The sequence below is a fragment of the Eupeodes corollae genome, chromosome 3 (genome assembly GCF_945859685.1).
Source record: "Eupeodes corollae chromosome 3, idEupCoro1.1, whole genome shotgun sequence".
Taxonomy (NCBI): Eukaryota; Metazoa; Arthropoda; class Insecta; order Diptera; family Syrphidae; genus Eupeodes; species Eupeodes corollae.
Window position 1 is genome coordinate 112,655,789 of NC_079149.1, and position 14,226 is coordinate 112,670,014.

Here is a 14,226-nt window from a genome sequence, read left to right on the forward strand (position 1 = left end):
TGAAAGTTGTACAAGATTTTGAGAAAGTTAAAAAAAAACTTTGAAGTTAAAACAGGGTTATCCATTTTGTGGTTTCAAAAGTAAACGTGAATACAACACATAAAATATGCTTTTGTTCATGATATCTCGTTTTTAGCATAAAGTTTGAACGTTGACATTATGTCTGAAATACTTAATAAATTAAATGACCACAACGCAAATTGTTGCAAGCATCGATTCTTTTAAGGTAATTTTAGGCCGCTTTTTGACACATCTCTCTCACATAACTTATCAAATGTTGGTTTTAAAGTGCTCAAGGGTTAAATGTTTATCTGCATAAACACGGTCTTTAGCATAGTCCTACAAGAAAAGTCCAGCCGTGTCAAATCGCATGATCTTGGTGGCCGGTTTATATCGCCACGACGAGAAATTACGCGGCTATTCGAGTTTTGTTGCATGTGGCACCGTCTTGTTGAAACTACATATTCTCCAAGTCGTATTCTCAATACCAGGTAAAAAAAAGTCGGTTATCATATGACCATAACGCTCCGAATTGACGGTGACAGTCGTTCCATAGTCGTTTTCGAAGAAGTAGGGTGCAATCACACCCTCGGACCAAAGAGCGCGCCAAACAGTGACTTTTTGTGGATGTGATGCCCTCACTTCAATTACTTGAAGATTCTTAGAACCCCAAATACGACAGTTTTGTTTATTAACATAATCACCGAGTGAGAAAAGTGCTTCGTCGCTGAAGAAAATTTTGTTTTAAAAATCGCCGTCCACCACCTGTTGTTTAAGAACCTATTCGACGTATCTACGACGACGCGTTCGCTGTGAATTTTCATCTTGCTTTAGTTGTTGTGTAAGCTGGACTTTATATAGATGATTGTAGGTGTAGATCCAAATGCAAAATACGTCTTAATATGCCGTAAGACAGTCCTATTTCCTGAGAACGATAAGGAATCCAGATACTAGGGTCTTCGGCAACACTTTCACTTTGGTAAAAGATTATGCACAGGCCTTACATTATCTGTAACCAATCCAGTCTCTTCAAATTTCTTCACAATTTTGCCAATGGCTTGTGTAGTAGGACGACTTTGTAAACGACTTTGTCACGACAGTTGGCTGTGGAAGAATAACCTTTTTTTTGTAGTAGGTTATAACAAATTTTAAGCGTTGTGCAATAGTTAAGCGATTTATTTCCGTAAATGTCAGACTTTCAACTGACAAAAAAAATTGGTTTAACAATTTAGTTCGACCGATGTCAAATTCCAGCCACATACTTTTGAAACTTCAAAATGGATTACTGCTCTCATAATACTTGAGTCGAAAACTACTTCTTGTTATTGTTTTTGCGTAGGTTTTCGTGTTTTGAAAAACAAAGTTAAGTAAAAGTTAGCAATATTTTGGATGTGATAATATGTTGAGTTTGAATTCAACATCTTTAGTTGTTCTCGAGATTTCATATCGAAAACCAACAATTTTTACCACTTTAAATGAATATTGGCAAGTTTTCTAAGAAAAATTACTGGATGTAAAAAGCCTCGAAAAGAATATAATTTCTTGTTCGCAAAATATTCAAGGTGAAAATTTTTTTCATTTTTTTTATCTATAAAAAAGAAGTCTTTATGGTTTTCTTCAAATTCATACGAATTAAGAACTACGTCAAAACGTATCATATAAGATTTTATTGAAGTCAATACCTACAATTATATTCAGAAACAACCAAATTATTCGTTTTTTTTTAAATTGCTATAAGAATCAATACTCTTGAAAGTACATCCTTTGAAGTTTTAAAAAAAAAAAAATATTTTTTACCCACCCTGAACTTACTTCAACAAAATATTTGAGTGTGAGTGATGCAATATTCTAACTTTTAATGTGTGGGTAAATAACCAATTTACCAAATTTCCAAAAAATAATAAATTAAAAAAAAATAGAACTTACAACTTTGGAAAATATAACATAACTATTGTTATTTTTTTATTTTTACCCCATTTATTGGAGAATATTTTAAGCTTAGCTTTCTTGTGCAGCATTCAATTAAGAGGAAACGATACAAATTGAATAAAGTTTTTTTTTTCACGGATACTGCCTCTTGCGAGGAATTGACAAATTCTCCAAGAGTAGTTCTTGTCAAGAAAAGTGCTTTCTCAAATTTGCCGTTCGGATTCAGCTTAAAACAAAAGGTCCCTTCCATCCCTGACAACAGTACTCACACACAGGAATGGTTGAGAGTTGTCAGTCACTAGGTCCTAGTTCTCAAACGGACTGTTGCGCCACCCAATTTTTATTTATTAATACAAATTGAATTCAAAATTTGTTTAAGAACTGAAGCTTTTGATACGTTTAACTTAAAAAATATTTTTTTCGCGCATTCCAGTATGAAATCCTTTGAACTTCCTTTAAGTGAAATTTAAATAAAATTCGATTTTAATCCTTTTCTATTGTATTTTATTTTTGTATGACATTAGCCTTAATCCTAATTCTCCAGGTGCTTTGTTTACACAAAAATTATTCCCCCTACCTTATGGCGTCCCTTAAAGCACCTTTCTTTTTTTACTCTATTGACTTCAAAGAAATTGTATACCGCCAAATCTTGCATAAAATGTACTTACTCCCTTTTAACCTTTACTATAAATCTCCCCATCATTGCACTTTCATCATCATGACATTTTGTCTATAGAATCGTTAACCGCTGTTTATTTTCCCGTCGATTTACATTTGTGGCATGCAACATTTCCCATCACAACATCAAACTTCCAACAAAAAAAAATAAAAGAAACTGCACATCACCAAAAATGTCCTTCCACCAACCATCATCACTTACTATACACCTAATATGTATACAATTGTATGTCCTTTCATCAAAAAAAGAAAAACCAAAGGAAGCTAAACTAAAAGCATAGCTTTGAAGTAAGCTATACACACCTCCAGCTCTCTACAGACGCAACAATAAAATTAAATAAAACAAAACCAAGAAAAAAACATGAACTAAGTCTATGAATAGAAGGTCGAGATCGTGGTAGGTTTTTTCATATCCCGTATATTCGTCTCGTCACCAACAAATACATTTTTTTTTTTGTTAAGGAAGCCTCGCGCAAACAAACCTTATACCACCTAACCTAGGTAAGGTATGAGCAAACAAAAAAAATAAATTCAAAAGGAAGCCATAACAAAAGAATTTCGTATCTAGAAGCAAAAGAAAATCAAAATCCTAAAATCTGACACAAAAATGAGTGAGATGCTGGATGTACTTACTTTCGCTTAAAACCGTCATAACACTAACAACATCACACGAAATAGAGCTATGAAAAGAGCATTAAGGTGAATCTTGCCAGCTTGGCTCTGTCTTACGACTCATATTTTCAAAAAAAAATCTGAGGTTTCAAAATCGTAGTATTTTTTTAATAATGGGGTTATTAATACCCTTAAAGTTTAAACACAGTACGACCTTTAGACAAATAGGGAAAGATTAAAGAGGAGATACCGATGCAGATTGGTCTTAAAGTTTTGAATATCAAAACGATGGGGAAAAACATAGTTGGGTAAAGCATTTCACATTCTCGATGTGCGGGTGAAAAAAGAATCTCTATACTTGACAGTACGTTCGAAATTGAGCTCAAAGGTAAACTGACGTGCATTCCTAGAAGTCCAAGTATTACGGATGAATTGTTTGAGGGAGGAAATGAAACTAGCTAATTCGACAGAATACTGTTTATAAAAATGTTAGTAGAACAACGAAAGGCATGAAACATTGCGGGTTTGTTCATGTGACGTAACTGTTTCGGTTAATTTTTTTTTGGATCCTATACAAAATACTTGAACTTGTTTTGGGGCACCTGCTGAAACGTACGTATTATATTCAAGTTTTGGCAAATGAAGGCTTTGTAAATTACATCCAGATTAAAAGGAGTGACAAATTTTCCTAAGCACCTAGCAGCATTTTTGGCAGTATCGAATATGTGATCATTCCATAAGAGGTGATCTGTGATACATATACCAAGTACTGGAAGTTGATTAGTTTCCTGGATCCAAGTGCCGCATCAGGTGTGGGTAACGCTTCAACGACAGAAGTTATATGACCCTTGTTTAGAATGTGTTTAAAAGAAATATGTAACCTGATACTGCGAACTATTTGAAAAAATACATCAGGTAAAAACTTGGGGCTAAGATCACAATTAAGCTAAAACCAAATCATCTAAAATTCCGCTCAAAGACCTTCAAAATAAAAAGTGTCCACTACCAAATTTTATCAAAATCGGTTCGTTTGTTTCAGTCTTAATTCGAACCAACAAACTGTTTGATCAAAAACCACTCATGTCCTATCAAACAAATATGAAAAGTATTAGAAGGACGAAACTTAAGAAAAAGGATCCGTTTTGAAATAGAAACTTCTTTGGTAAACTTCACCTTATTTGCTTCGGAGTTTTCTATAAAATGTTGTCGTCACTATTCACTAACTTCTTTTGCAATATCATGCAGTGCGAATTGTATACAAACGGAATAATCTTGTATCTATATGCAAAAATGTTCTCACTCTTTGAAAAACACTTCCTTTCGCCTTTCGCATCGTATTCGTCGTCGGCGTTGCGTCTCGTCGTTTCGTATAGCACTACTTTGCCAGAAGAATTGTAGTTCATGTTCACTCCGTTAACAACAACGCCAGGCTTCGTATTCTCGTATAGTTATAGTATAGTTGAAGTCCCGTGCCTTGCCCGTCGCGTCGTCGTTGTAGGTCGTCACTTCATTCCTAGACCGGGATCAGGATTTTTTTTCCTGTGTTATAGAATGATGCCAATGGTGGTGGTTGTGGGTGAACAGAAATCTATTGGAAAAGAGGAAAAAGAATTACTATGCCATTAGAACCGTTCTTGTTGTTGTTGTTTTGTCGTTGAAATATACAACTATGTAGATACACCATGTGATACAGTGAAGATAACAATTTTTATGATTCAGCCAAGGTTGGATTGGGTTGGGGTTTAGATGGATGGTTATAAAGGAGGGTATGCAAAGACTGGCAGTAAGTGCTATGGGGAGAAGGCAGAGGGCTTAGAAGCTGAATTCAAACCTTATCTTACATACATAGAGAGTACACTGTGGGAACTGATCCACCTGTTGTCTTTGTTGCTGCGCTGCCGAGATTATAATGCTTGCATTTAAAAAGGAATTATAAGCATTGAAAATGTGTTTTCTTGTTTTTTTTTTAAGTTTATTTATTTGATCTTAGGATTTTTTGAAAAGAGACGAAAGAATCTCCATCGACTCGATGTTTAGTAACTTATAGGGGCATGGGAGGGTTGCATAATGAAAAGAGGTGTTTTAATTTTCATTCAAGTGAAAGACTAATAAACTGTGAACTTATGGTCAAAAACACCAAGATGAACATTTTCCAAGAATAATTCAAATAAAGGAGATTTGGTTTTATACATATTTTACTTATAATAGTGTGATACCTGTGAAAGCAAAATCAGCATGAGTCTAGGAGTTCTTCAAATTTTTCGGAATTAAGTTTTTATTCGAAACCGACATTTATCTGATTACAAAATTAGGTATGAATAATACATATAAGTAAAAAAGAAGAAGAAAGACGTGATTTTTCTTATGATTTTCTTAACGCTTAGATATGATTTTAAACATGCAAATTAGAAGGAAGCTATGCATGCTCTCATAAAGGAATTCTCAATTTGAGGTCTTATTTGGAATAGTCCGCTATGTAGGCAGCTCTTACTTTTAAAGCTGTTATCATTTGCAAAATAACCAGTTAAAACTCTTACCAGAAACGGCAACGCATTCAAATTATTTAGAGCTCACTACAAAAATGAAACGTTTGCAGTCGCAGTTCACAAAACTATAACAACTTCGTTCAAAGTGAAACACCTTCTCAGACAGCTTTCTTTATCGCTTATTTATACTATGAATACGAATATAGTACCCGTGGCGTGATGGTTAGTGTGTTGGACAATCTTGGGTTCGAACCCTGCCTTTGTCATCTAAAGTGTTTTTTACGGGTGTTGCCTCTTGCCAGGAATTGACAAATTCTTCAAAAGTAATTCTTGTTATGAGAAGTGCTTTCTCAAATTAGCCGTTCGAATTCGTCTTAAAACAGTAGGTCCCCTCCATTTCTGACAACATTCCACAGGAAAGGTTGAGAGTTGTAAGTCGCTTGGACCTAGTTCTTAAAGAAGTTTTGCAATACCTAATTTATTTATTTTGATGATAACGAAAGCTAAACTAGTTAGAAGTCATAAAATTTGCTTACTTAAAAAAATACTTTGACCAACTCTGAAAATTTGCAAATCTGTTTTGGTTGAATTTAAACTTTTCAATGATGAAATGGTTTGCAATAAACACACGAATTTCGATTTTATGATTTGGAAAAAATTGTTCCACTGAAGGCGTTAAAATAATTTTCGCTCAATCCGGACATTTTTTTCAATGACAGAAATTTTCAATTATGACTTTAAACGCCTTGTCGAAAAAATTCGAATGATTGGTCGAGTGATATGATATTACAAGAAACAAATACTCTTCAACAGTTTTAATAATTTAATTTTAGATCTAAAAAAGAGGCTGGGATGCCACCCACACTAATAACTTCCCATCCCGTCTGTCGATTTGTCTTGCTTAAAAGTTTTTCTATATGTACTCGTATCAATTTTTACCAAATTTGCGTCCTATTTTTTGTAGATTTTATGTTTTATGAAAAAACGGACTGTTGGATTTTTATATAAAAATAACTGAATATCGAAAACAATATTTTCTGTGAAATAAAATAAGTTTAAATTGAATCCAATCTTTTTAATTTTTGAAAAGCTATTTGAGTCGAAAGTAAATTTTCACCAAGTTTTGATATTGTTTTTTTTTAGAGCTTTATTTTTTGTAAAAAAACTGTCAGTTCGATTTTTTTCAAAATTTTATCGAATGTTGAAAACAATATTTCTTATAAGATAAAATTAGTTTGAAGCCAATATTTCAAAGTTTTGAAAAGATGTTTGAGTCGAAAATCAATTTTTACAAACTTTTGTTATTTTTTTCGGTTTTTAATTTTTTGTAAAAAAAAACTGTCAATTCGAATTTTTTCAAAATTTTACTGAATGTTGACAACAATATTTTTTGAAAGATAAAAGTAGTTTTAGGACAATATCTACAATTTTTGAAAAGATGTTTGAGTCGAAAATCAATTTTTACCAACTTTTATTAATTTTTTTTTAGGTTTTTATTTTTTGTAAAAAAAACTGTCAATTCGATTTTTCTCGAAATTTGTCCCAATGTTGAAAACAATATTTTTTATAAGTAAAAATTAGTTAGAAGCTATTATTTAAAATTTTTAAAGAGATATTTGAGTCGAAAATCAATTTTTACCAACTTTTGTTAATTTTTTTCGGTTTTTAATTTTTTGTAAAAAAAATTTGTCAATTCGATATTTTTTCAACATTTTTAGAATGTTGAAAACTATATTTCTTATAAGATAAAATAAAATTGAAGCCTAAAATTCAAGTTTTTGAAAAGATATTTGAAACAATATTAAATTTTTACCAACTTTGAGTAATGTTTTTTTCTAGATTTTTATTTTTTATAAAAAAAAAACTGTCGATTCGATTTTTCTCAAACTTTTATCAGATGTCAAAAACATTATTCTTCGTTGCACAAAATTGTTTTGGAGATGAAATCATATTTTAGTCGTAAAATTTTGGAGGTGACAACATTTTTTTTTCAGATTTTTTAATTCATAAAAAAACCGTTAAAAGGATTTTTTTTCAAAAAATATACTTCTTTGATATCACGTTACAATATATTATAAAAAATTTAATTCAAGTCTCTAGCGTATCGGGTTCTTAAGATATTAAGGAGTAACCAAAATTGGCACCTTTTTTTTAAACTTATATTTTCTGCATCTTTCTGCCTTATTATCTGTATCAAAAATCAAATCAAATGGGGTGGCGCAACAGTCCATTGTGAACCAGGGCCTAGTGACTTACAACGCTCAACCATTCCTGTGTGCGAGTACTGTTGGCAGGAATGGAAGGGACCTACAATTTAAGGCCGAATCCGAACGGCTAGTTTTGAGAAAGCACTTTTTCATGACAAGAATTACTCTTGAAGGATTTGTCAATTCCTCACAAGAGGCAGTACCCGCGAAAATTAATTTTTTTTTAAATTAAGGTGGCACAGGCAGGGATTGAACCCTAGACCCCTTGCATGACAGTCCAACGCACTAACCATCATGCCACGGGTACTGTATACCAAAATTTATTTGAAATCGATATCTCTTCTGGTTCTTGAGCTATGGACGACGAAAAAAACGTCGCGAACGTACAGACGTACGAAAGTACTCTAGGGACCTTGAAACTTCAAGAAATGTCAAAATTTTCAATTTGACAAATCGGACCCATTACAATAACTTTCTATGGGAAGTTGATATACCTGTTCGACCTTTTAAAATAGAAAATTACATGAAATCTTATGGTTTAGGTTTTATTGAATGGATTAAACTAATTTTTAGTAATGTGTGCTGCCTCCTGATTTCTGAATTACTTCAAGTAACCTGTGGTGTATGGATTCATAGGGAACTGTCCAGGACCGTTTTATGGCTTTAATTATCTCTTCGGTTTTTGTTAATTTTTCTTGAAAGTCGTCTCTACACTTTTCCCATGATATTAAGGCCATGGTAATAGGTTCACATTGTGCCACTGAATCAAGGCTTTTGTTGTCCGTGCGGTATGTATTGGTATGTATTATCTTATTGGAAAGCACATCGTTGTCCACCCAATAATTCAGAAAACTGCGGAAAAGCTTGTTCCAGAATCGTTTTGTGAGTGAATGCCGTCATTTTAGAGCTTTGAAAATCCAATTCCACTGTCTCGTAATAGGTGACTGCTCCCCATTCCATGCTGATTTGCTGTGCCGTTTTCCAAGATAGATTTCTTCCTTTCTTAAATCATGAAAATAGCAACTATGTACTTTGTATTTTTTTATTAATACTTCTTGGTTCTATCTAATTAATACTCGTGATAAGCTTCCAGACAATCAGAGTATCCTTTTATCTGATTTAAAACACGAGTTACATGCAGAGGCAATAAGCATGCTAACAACTAGAATGCTGCTCATAATAACGCTATTCTGAAAGACTCATTCCATCCTCAAATCTTAAATGTGAACAAATTAGCACATGTATTGCATAAAATGTTCCACTGTGCTTAACAGCGTTTATTTATCACAAACTAAGAGGAGAGCATTCAAATAGTTGTAGTTGCACATTTATAAAAGCATTGTGTTCTCTTGCTGTACTTAATCTCAACTCTAATCGTGAGTCCGTTATCTCTATGATCTGGATCTGTAGAGCTTTTTAAATAATTATAAATATACAACGCTGGATCTCATTAGTGTTTCGACCGTAGTGTAAGCCACACCATTTTTGTTGAGAACTATTAATAGAAAATAAATTATATTTAAAACCTTATTATTTGTTTCTATTAAAAAAAACAAAAGAAGGGAGTTTCTTATAAGGAAACTCGTAATTCACGCTGATAGGTAAATTTAGATCTTGTCCCTGCTCATGTGACACAAAAAAAGGTACTTTTTATGACCTTCTTGTCTTTATTAACTTAATCACAAATGTTTGTTTCCAATTAAAATTTAATACAATCATCATTTATTCTACATTTGGGTTTTTCTAAAAAATCTAAGGGTTTAAGAAATATAAGCAAATAAAAAACGAAAAAAGCTTGTCCCTATCCATGTGAAACAAAGTGTACATTGTAGATAAAAAGTAAAAAATAATTAAAGACTCGAACTTTTTTAAAACAAAAGTTTTGAGATTATGAATTAATGAATTACTGACAAATATTCTAAAATTATAACTAAACAAATGAATGTCTAAAAAAAAATTTTTTCTTAGAACTTTTTACCCATGAATTAAAACGATAGTTTTGATATTTCAATAAAAATCATGGATACCAATAATTTCTTCTTTTATTAATATGAATTATTCTAAAATATAAGTCATAAGTGACAATTTTAAATAATAAGAGATATAACCTTGAATTGGTATAATTCTTACACCTTTGTAGTAGATGACGTCATCATCACAAAAAAGTTGTGTTTCACATAAACAATAATACAAAATACTTCTAGCTTACCTTTGCAGGTAGGTACATTTACTTTTTGTCTTGAAAAAGGTGTGTAATAACGATCTTTTCGGTTCGACGATCACTCTTCTATTCTTCAATTTCATCCCTCCATTATTTTTCGTTTTTGTTCGTATTCCCAATGAAAACTATTCATTTCGATTACAACAACAAATTGTATTCATAATTTTACTTTTATTCTCATACTATTCACATTTTGTAAGTGAAAAAAATGCCACTAGTAAAAGTATATAAACTATGAAAAGTTATCGCTTCTCGGCCTTATGGCTAAGATCAAAGTGTAGTATCTGTTCTTATCAGCTTAACATCTGATAGATCCCCCATCGGGGGACAACAAATGTTAAACTGATTTTTGGAAATAGACGGAGTGCTAGGAGCTTGCTCCACCTCTGTCGCGGGTTGGCCCGGTATTGCAGTACCGCCGGGATCGGCCCATCTTTAAAATTCAAGTATTAAAGACTTTCACGTGTGTAATAAACATTTAAAAGACTTTATCATTGACTTTAAAATTAAGAATAAACAAAATGGTAAATAATGTATTTGAAAAAAAGTTGAAATTAGTTAATTGCTACAAATGTGCGTTTAAGTTTTAAGGATTTTGTTGCTTTAATTAAAAAATTGAATATTCATGAGTAAGTTTAAGATCGTGTGATTCCTGACCTGATCCTAAAATTATTAAGAACAATTTTTTAATATTTTCAAACTTAATAAAGTAATAAGCCGTGTTTATTTTTCTCGTGATCCAAATCAGATCATATAAACATTGGCGTTACAACAACAAAGAAAAATTCCGCCTTGAATTTATTTTTGTAGTCTAAAAATTAGTTTTTCTATTTCACAATAGGTGGCATTTTGTTATTGGTATTTTTTTTATTTTTTGGTAACACTTCCAGCTCCAACTATTTTACTAACAGTTTTACCTTTGCATTTATATGATATTCAATATCTATTAATAACTTAAGATTTATTTATTTTGTATGTAACCTATAAAATAATTTAAATGTTTAAGAAAACAAAACTTTTTTTAGTGAAAATGAAATATATGTACATAAATAATTTTTCCCCTAAAAATTAAAAAATTTAATTTTTGAAAGGTGCTATTTTTTTCAGATTGATAGATAAATCTTTATTCATTAAAAAGATACATAATAATTTTCACCAGAAAAAAAAACTTTCAAGCATGGCATTAGAGCCGTCTGCCGAATATTATCAAGACGTTTACATTGAGAAAAAAAAATTAAAAAAGTATGGAATATAAAATAAAGAACATATATAAAAAAGAGGCTGGGATGCGACCCACACTGATAACTTCCCATCCCGTCTGTCGATTTGTCTTGCTTAAAAGTTTGTCTATATGTACTCGTATCAATTTTACCAAATTTACGTACTATTTTTTGTAGATTTTATTTTTTATGAAAAAATGGACTGTTGGATTTGTATATATAAATTACTGAATACCAAAAACAATATTTTCCGTGAAATAAAATAAGTTTGAAGCCAATATTTTTAATTTTTAAAAAGCTATTTGAGTCGAAAGTAAATTTTTACCAAGTGTTAGTAATGTTTCTTTTTAGAGTTTTATTTTTTTGTAAAAAAACTGTCAATTCGATTTTTTTCAAAAGAATATTTCTTATAAGATAAAACTAGTTTGAAGCCAATATTTCAAATTTTTGAAAAGATAGTTGAGTCGAAAATCAATATTTACCAACTTTTGTTAATTTTTTGTAAAAAACTGTCAATTCGTTTTTTTTTTCAAAATGTTACTGAATGTTGACAAAAATATTTTTTGAAAGATAAAAGTGCATTAAAGCCAATATCTCAAAGTTTTGAAAAGATAATTCAGTCGAAAATCAACTTTTACCAACTTTTATTATTTTTTTTTTAGGTTTTTATTTTTTGTAAAAAAACAATCGATTCAATTTTCCTCAACATTTTTCAGAATGTTGAAAACAATATTTCTTATAAGATAAAATAAGTTTGAAGCATAAATTTCAAGTTTTTAAAAAGGTATTTTAATCGATATTCAATTTTTACCAACTTTGAGTATTGTTTTGTTTAAGATTTTTATATTTTTACAAAAAATACTGTCAATTCGATTTTTCTCAAAATTTTATCAGATGTCAAAAACATTATTCTTCGTTGCACAAAATTGTTTTGGAGATGAAATCATATTTTAGTCGTAAAATTTTGGAGGTGACAAATTTTTTTTTCAGTTTTTTTGATTTATAAAAAACCCGTTAAATGGATTTTTTTTTCAAAAAATATAACTCTTTGATATCACGTTACAATACATTATATAAAATTTAATTCAAGTCTCTAGCGTTTTTGGTTCGTAAGATATTTAGGGTTAACCAAAATTTCCACCTTTTTTCAAACTGCTATGTTAAAAAAAACCACAAACACAATTTTCTTGAGAGCCCTTTCTGCATCTTTCTGCCTTATTATCTGTATAACAAAATTTATTTGAAGTCGATATCTCTTCTGGTTCCTGAGCTATGGACGACAAAAAAAACGTCGCGAACGTACGGACGTACCAACGTACGTACACACGCACTCATAGACATCTCTCTAAATTGTTTCCACTCTAGGGACCTTGAAACGTCGAGAAATGTCAAAATATTCAATTTGACAAATCGGAACGATCACAATAACTTCTTATGGGAAGTTAAAAAGAATATATAATCAACTGTTTTAAGTTCATTCAACGTAAGAAATAAATAAAACTCACATATTCGAAACTAAGCGTTTTAATTAACTAGATAACGGATCGTTATACTTTTTTCAATTTTCATTCGTTTTTATTTTTGTTTTTTATTTTAACTTTTTAAGATAATTTAATGATTTTGTCAACATTCAAGATTTTGTATATTTTTCTAAGTTCAAGCATGAAATCAGAGAATTATCGTTAAACCTTTATAAGTACTTTCTTGTTGAGTGACTTAAACATACTTTCTCGTCTTCATCTCATGAATTCAAGAATAAACAAAACAGCAATTTTGTAAGGGCTTGCAATAGCATTTACTCATATTTTCTTTGCTTTAATTAATTAGGTTCCGACGTTTTGCAAAAAAAAAAAATTAAATAGGTGCACATATTTATCTTAAATAAACCTAAATTCTGAACCTATGTATGTACATAAGTACATATTTTTGTAAACCTATTTTTTGTTTGAATAAAAATAATAAATTTTAAATTTTTGGCAATTTTATTGGTCTATTTTTTTAGAGCATAACAAGTATGATGGGTATAGGTGGCCTAAAAAAAAGTCCTCTACTCCATAAAATTCCTTTCTATCTATCTATGTAGATATAAAGAAGAGAGAAAGATATAGCAATTGATTGCATAGGTCAAAATTGATGTTCATTAAAATCATACAAGTGTATGAATTCCCACATGAAAAATACAAGCACCATCATGGTGTGGTGGTGCTATGACAACCACTAATTGCCCAATCAATTATTTACGAATTTCTCTCTTCTGTACAAAATTCAGCTTTCACTGAAATTGATGGTTCGCAGGTATGTACATATAAAGCGTATCTGTTGTACATCCTGATACCACTTATACCTATAACCTAAATGTAGATATACCTTTACCTCTCATAAGGATATAGGTACGTTAGATAGATAGGTATATGCAAACAATATTATTGGTATTCTAAATTATATGAATGTAATATCCTCTAAGCGATTCTTAATTATACTTCAATTAATTTTTAGAAAATATCTAAAACACCAATCTAAAGCTTGTCGAAGAATAAAAGGAAGTGCAGAATGCGAGCAGGGTGAGGTAAATAAAATCTAAAATTATGTTGGTACGAACGTTCGCTCGCTCGGTTCGATGGAAAAGTTTGCCCTTGCATAAAGTTAGGTTAAGTATAAGTATACTCATGTATATACCTACACCTACTATAACACTCCAATAAAACACACCCTTAATGACCACGAGCACGACAAAGAGCAATCGCGAAACTAATCCACTTCACATTTTATCCACTGGTGCTTTAGATGATAATTTTCATTTTTTACTTAACCCGCAATAACGATATAGAGCAGCCGCCCTCCCTCATACCTACATACACCCCCCATGGTTCTAT

At 31.2% G+C, this 14,226-nt stretch overlaps 1 protein-coding gene and 1 non-coding gene across 2 annotated transcripts in view; both read left to right on the forward strand.

Moving 5' to 3' along the window:
• Positions 1 to 14,226, forward strand: part of LOC129949388 (actin-binding LIM protein 1-like) — a 302,819-nt gene that overhangs the window by 150,870 nt on the left and 137,723 nt on the right. The window lies entirely within an intron of this gene.
• On the forward strand, positions 10,378 to 10,571 carry LOC129952983 (U2 spliceosomal RNA). Its single transcript, XR_008782422.1, has one exon. It is a non-coding gene; the product is annotated as a U2 spliceosomal RNA (small nuclear RNA).